This window comes from Mandrillus leucophaeus, unplaced genomic scaffold, assembly GCF_000951045.1.
Source record: "Mandrillus leucophaeus isolate KB7577 unplaced genomic scaffold, Mleu.le_1.0 Scaffold228, whole genome shotgun sequence".
NCBI lineage: Eukaryota > Metazoa > Chordata > Mammalia > Primates > Cercopithecidae > Mandrillus > Mandrillus leucophaeus.
This window is the reverse complement of record NW_012102343.1, coordinates 1,021,248-1,027,248: the sequence shown is the minus strand read 5'-3', so window position 1 is coordinate 1,027,248 and position 6,001 is coordinate 1,021,248. Positions and strand designations below refer to the sequence as shown.

Genomic DNA, 6,001 nt, shown 5'->3' with positions numbered 1-6,001 from the left:
GCAAATAACTGCAACATATATCCTTATTTTCTGTATGTTACACAGAAGTTCACATGCCCCACACCAGGAGCCAGTACACTTCCATAAATGGCCAGACAGTAAATATTTTAGATTTTCTATGACATATGGTTTCTGCAACTACTCAGCGGTGCCATTGGAGAGCAAAACCAGTCACAGACAAGGAGGGCAGCTGTGTTCCAGTAAAACTTTACAGATGCTTAAATTTGAATTTCATATCGTTTTCTCATGTCTTGAGGTATTATTCTTCTTTTGATTTTTTTCAGCCATTTAAACATGTGAAAACCATTGTTAGGTCATAGTCTGTACAAAAACAGTTGGTGGTGGGATTGGGCTGTTGTGTTTTAACTTTTCAGTATACCTTGGAAAGCTTAACTTATTGATGTAAAGGAGTTGCCGCTGTGTTTCCAGGGCCTATTACCCCATTCTGCGGGCAGATCCTTGTTTGTTTAACCAGTCTCCTACTGAAGGACACTTAAGTTGTTTTGATTCTGTACAAACTATTTTGCTATTACAAAATAGTGCTTCTATAAATAGTCTTGTTCATATATCATTTTAGGTATTTACAAGTGTCTTAGGTCGGGTCCCCTAGAGGTGGGATTCGGGTGTGTGTGATTTTGTCGGGTGGGGGAGTGGGGGAGATGAGAAAGGAGAGAAGAAAGCAGTGTGGGAAAGGGGAGAGAGCCAAGTAAAGATGTGGTCCCAGGTAAATCAAGCTTTGCCCTGATTGAGGATAGAGCTTACAAAGTTGTTTCTCCTTAAGGCCTGGTGGCCCAGGCTTTTGAACTTCCCTTTCAGGCAGTCATTGGCTGTGTGGTCCTGGTGGTGGGAGGAGCTTCTCAGGTGGTTCCCATCAGCCAAGAGCATGACTCAGAAGAAATCACAGGTGTAAGCCTTTAGCCACTACACTTGCAGATATACGAGCCAGAAAGGGGACCTGGGCAGGGCAGCAACACCTACCACAGAAAGTTTATCTGCCGGATAGTCTTGGAGGTGGAGTGGCAGGATCAAAGCGCGGATGCAATGGGATGTGGATAGACATTGCCAAATTGCTTTCCAGAAGGGTCCTATCGATTTACATTCCTGCCAGCAGCATCTGAGAGTGTCTGTTTCTGCATAGTCTCACAAATGAGTATGTTATTAAACTTTTGGGTTTTTTTTCTAATTTGATGGATTAAAAAATGCTAGCTCAGCATAGTTTTCATTTGCACATCCCTTACAAGGAGAAAGGTTAAGCATATTTTTCTGGGTTCAAGAAATGTTTGTATTCTTTTTTTTCTGTGACCTGTTCATATTCTTTGCTGATTTTTCTTTTAAGACTGTTGGTCTCTGTCATTTCTGTTTCTAGTTTCTAGGTACGGAGATTCGTCTTTTCTCTATGATACGAGTTGCACGTATTTTTCCCACCATGTCATTTGTCGTTTTACTGTAAGGTGGTTTTGGCCAAGCAGGGGTTTTTGATCATAGAATTGTTTGGACAAGTAAATGATATATTAGCTAAAACACTTAGCATGATACCTGCCACCTGATAGGCATTGAATGGAAATGATTTCCCGTCCCCGCTCTCCCCTGTAATCTGTGCTTTGTCCAAATGGTGCTCCTTATTCTTCAAACATGGCTTGTGCTTCCCACCTCCATGCATTTCTTATGTTATTTTTCTTTCTTTCTTTTTTTTTTTTTTTGAAATGGAGTCCCACTCTTGTCGCCCAGGCTGGAGTGCAGTGGTGCGATCTCGGTTCACTGCAACCTCCACCTCCCAGGTTCAAGTAATTCTCCTGCCTCAGCCTCCCAAATAGCTGGGATTACAGGTGCCCGCCATCGTGCCCAGCTAATTTTTGTATTTTTAGTAGAGACAGCGTTTCAGCATGTTGGCCAGGCTGGTCTCAAACTCCTGACCTCAGGTGATCCACCCGCCTCGGCCTCCCAAAGTGCTGAGATTACAGGTGTGAGTCACCGCGACTGGCTCTTTGTTGTTTTTCTAATCTGGAATGTCTGCCTCCTCATTTTGGGGCTGTTAAAATCCTACCTATCCCTGAAGTTCCCTGGATCCTTCTCCTAGATATGGTCTGTATTCTGTCTGAACTCCTGTACCTCTGCTCGCTAACACAGTCCATCGTGGCTCCTAGTTATGTGGACACGTTTACTATGCTTTTTCTGAGCCTCAGTTTCCTTATCTATAAAATGATGTTGTGGGAAGGATAGAGATTTATTTTGATTACAAAACAAATACATATTTATTCCATGTGATGCATATTTATTGTAAAAATTTCAAAAATATAGAAATTATAAAGTTTAAAATGGGAGGTACACACAGACACTCTCATTCCTTTTTTTTTTTTTTCAGAGTTGGAAATTAACATTTACTTTGTGTCTATTTTGTGCCAGACTTTACATATCGAAGATTTACATTATTTCAGGTTATGATCACAACAGGAACAGCAGTTTTATTCCTTCATCATTTGATAAATAATAATTCAGACTTGAAAGGTATCTTTCTCATTGATTCCCAAATAATAAATGGTAAAGCCAGGATTAAATTTAGATCTATTTGATTCCAAAGTTCATGGTTTTTTGCAAACTTTAGGAAAAACTGATTATGTGTGTTTTTTAATGCATAAAAAGTAAAGAAAGCTGTCGTTGTCGGATATCAACCCCAGAATTTGCAAGCAAATTTTTTCCTTTTTTTTTTTTTAATTATACTTTATATTCTAGGATACATGTGCACAACGTGCAGGTTTGTTACATAAGTATACATGTGCCATGTTGGTGTGCTGCAACCATTAACTCGTCATTTACATTAGGTATATCTCCTAATGCTATCCCTCCCCCATCCCCCCAACACTCTCATTCTTAAAGAGTAGCCACTATTTACAGATCTTCTGGTCCTTTCCTATGCTTACATAAACATCCGTAGGGGAAGAGAGAGAGAAAAGTTTCTTAAAACACAAAACTGGAAGCATACTATCTGTATATTCTGCAACTTAGTTTTTTTATTCACTAAAATAACATAGATAAGATGATGTATATAAAATACCTGGCTTCATGTTCATAATGATAATTACAACTATTCTATGTATCTTTTTTTTTTTTTTTTTTTTTTGAGAGGGGGTCTTGCTCTGTCGCCCAGGCTGGAGTACAATGGCAAGATCTCGGCTCACTGCAACCTCCGCCTCCCAGGTTCAAGTGATTCTTCTGCCTTACCCTCCCGAGTAGCTGAGACTACAGGTGCCCACCAACACGCCTGGCTAATTTTTGTATTTTTAGTAAAGATGGGGTTTCACCATGTTGGCCAGACTGATCTCGAACTCCTGACCTCAAGTGATCCGCCTGTCTCAGCATCCTAAAGTACTGGGATTACAGGCATATTCTCTGCATCTTTAGCAACACTCTTAAACTTTCTTTTAGCAGCAAGACCCTTTCCAAACAATAATACAGTCATCCCTCAGTATCCACAGGGGATTTGTTCCAGGACCCCCGTGAATACCAAAATTCATGGATGTTAAAGTCCCTGATATAAAATGACATAATGTTTGCATATAACCTACACACATGCTCCCATGTACTTTAAATCATCTCTAGATTACTTATAATACCTGATACAATGCAAATGCTAAGTAAATAGTTGTCATGTCATTTTTATTTGTATTATTTTTCATTGTCGATTGCTATTTTTGGGGTTTTTATCCCCCAAATATTTTCCATTCACAGTTGGTTGAATCTGCAGATGCAGAACCCATGGATATGAAGGGTCAACTATTTTTGGAAGCCCAGTTTATGAAGTAAATAGAGGAGAGCTGCCAGGCTAGGGTGAGGGTGAATGGGGTGGAGGGCACAGAGCTCCTCGCCCACTTGTCTTCCCATCGCTATTTGGAAACCTTAGTGTGTCGGGCAGGGTGTGGGCATACCTTGCACATTTAAGTAAGTGGCATCATTATGGGCACAAACTGCCCAGGCAGCTTTCATGTGGGCCTGAAAACCCCACTCACTGGGATGATAATTTTTCCTCATCTTGGTTGAAAAGCCCAGAGTCCACAGGTGAGAGCAGACTGTGGTGGATCTGGTGGCTGTCTCTTGGCTCTGTGCTGGCCTGTGATGGGGATTTCATGGTCCACAAAGAAATGAAGAAAATAAAGTCATTTGGTGAGATTTCCATGAAGTTAGGCTTATTCAAACATTTCTCTTTTGGCTCTGAAATGTCTTTTCTTTCATGAAATTCTGGTGGTAATGATTGACAATTTTGTGTGTGTGTGTCTGAAAGTCTTAGCAACCTAAATAAAAAGTTAGCAACTTTATGTTGTTCCCCCAAATTTGTTCCAAAATTTTACGGATTCATGAAATCCTGAAGTCTAGAGACGACTATTTTGGTCCATTGTGGAGGCTTGGCCAGGACTTCCCTGGAACAATCCCAGAAAGATAGCAAGTTCCATTCTTGTGCTGGTGAGTTTGGAAACCTCTGTCCTTTGATGAAATTGCAGCAGTTCTTCCAAGGCTGTTAGTAGATGGAGCCTCTCCTGGGGGCTGTGGTCACCTTCTCATTGAGACTCTTGCGATGTTCTGTTATCAAATCTCTACTGTCCTTAACTGGGGGAATACTGCTTCTTTGGACCAGCCTGGGGCAAACATGGCACCACATCATTCTCTTGATGTCCTACAACCTGAGACTAGGAAGGAACTTGCAAACAGGATTTGGCTAAAGGCTTGCAATTTGCTTAAAGGAAATGAGTGCAAAGATAATATAAGGCTAGACAGTGGGGTTTACAAACTCCGCAGCTCACAGTCTCCACTCCATCCTAGCTGCCTGTGCCCTTCTACGTGGCGATGGCAGTGACAACCAGCTGGAGACCACCAGGGAGCCAGAGCTGAGCCAAGAACCTGCAGCCCTCCACACAGTGACAGCCTCTCTCGCTTCTCACCTCTGAGGATTAGGCTGGGACTTATAAAGGGAGATATCAACCTCCTTATATGGATGCTTTAGGAATAAGAGGCAGGACCTATTAAAAAAAAAAAAAAAAAAACTGGGAGCATCCTCCTTTACTCCACTATGAGCCTCACAGAATGCAGGACTTTTTGATTTCTGTCATTTAACCCCCAATCCCCATTAACAGCAGTAGGTGACAATGAATTGGGCTCACAGGACTCCGGTTGTTAAAAATGTGTTGACACCAGGTTAGACAGTTGGCCCTGTTTATATATAAGGACACTTGGACAGCAATCACATTTTTTTCTGGAGTCTATTTCCCTTAAAGAAGAATTTTAAGTGGTGCAGTCACATTTTCTTATTTGCTTGGGGAGGTGTGTTTAGTCCAAACTGTAGCTAACTCCTTTTTTCTTCCTTGTTCCTGCAATTTAAAAATTCTGGCATATGTTCCTACTTTGACCATTCACTTGTATTTGTGAAATAATTGCACAGTCTCACTTCTCTTCATCTTCACACCAACGCTATGAGGTGAGTATTGCTATTCTGTTTCAGTGATGAGGATTCTGAGGCTCAGGGGAGCTAAGTGACTTGCTCAAGGCTGTGCTGCTAGTAAGAGGCAGAACTGACATCTGTCTGGCCCAGTCCCAACCCCTCTCCTCTGTACAGCCAGGTCCTGTCTGTGATTAGGGAATGCATGGTTTGTTTATTTGGTTTTCTTCTCTGCAAAACTACCCCACTGGCCCTTACGGGATTTGAACCCTGGGATCTTGGTGCCATGAGCTATGAGCACCAATTAGAGAAAAAAACTGACAGCAGCAATAACATAACAATGATAACAAACCACCAAGAAAGAACACTTGGAGTGTCCATCCTGACCAGACTGGAGAGCTCTTTGTCAGGGTCAAGTTCAGAAAAGTGGCAGTGGTCTGGGTAGAACATGAGCTACTCTTTTCACCTCTCTGGGATGCTCTGTGGCACTGCCACTAACCTGAGCATGGCACCAGCCTGGTACCCAGGACAAGGCTCCCAGTGAGCCAGCAGCTCAGCCACCTCTCTCTCCCTGGC

The 6,001-nt window shown here is 42.0% G+C and overlaps 1 protein-coding gene across 1 annotated transcript in view; it reads left to right on the top strand.

Moving 5' to 3' along the window:
• LTBP2 (latent transforming growth factor beta binding protein 2) overlaps positions 1–6,001 on the top strand; it is a 125,143-nt gene that overhangs the window by 57,374 nt on the left and 61,768 nt on the right. The window lies entirely within an intron of this gene.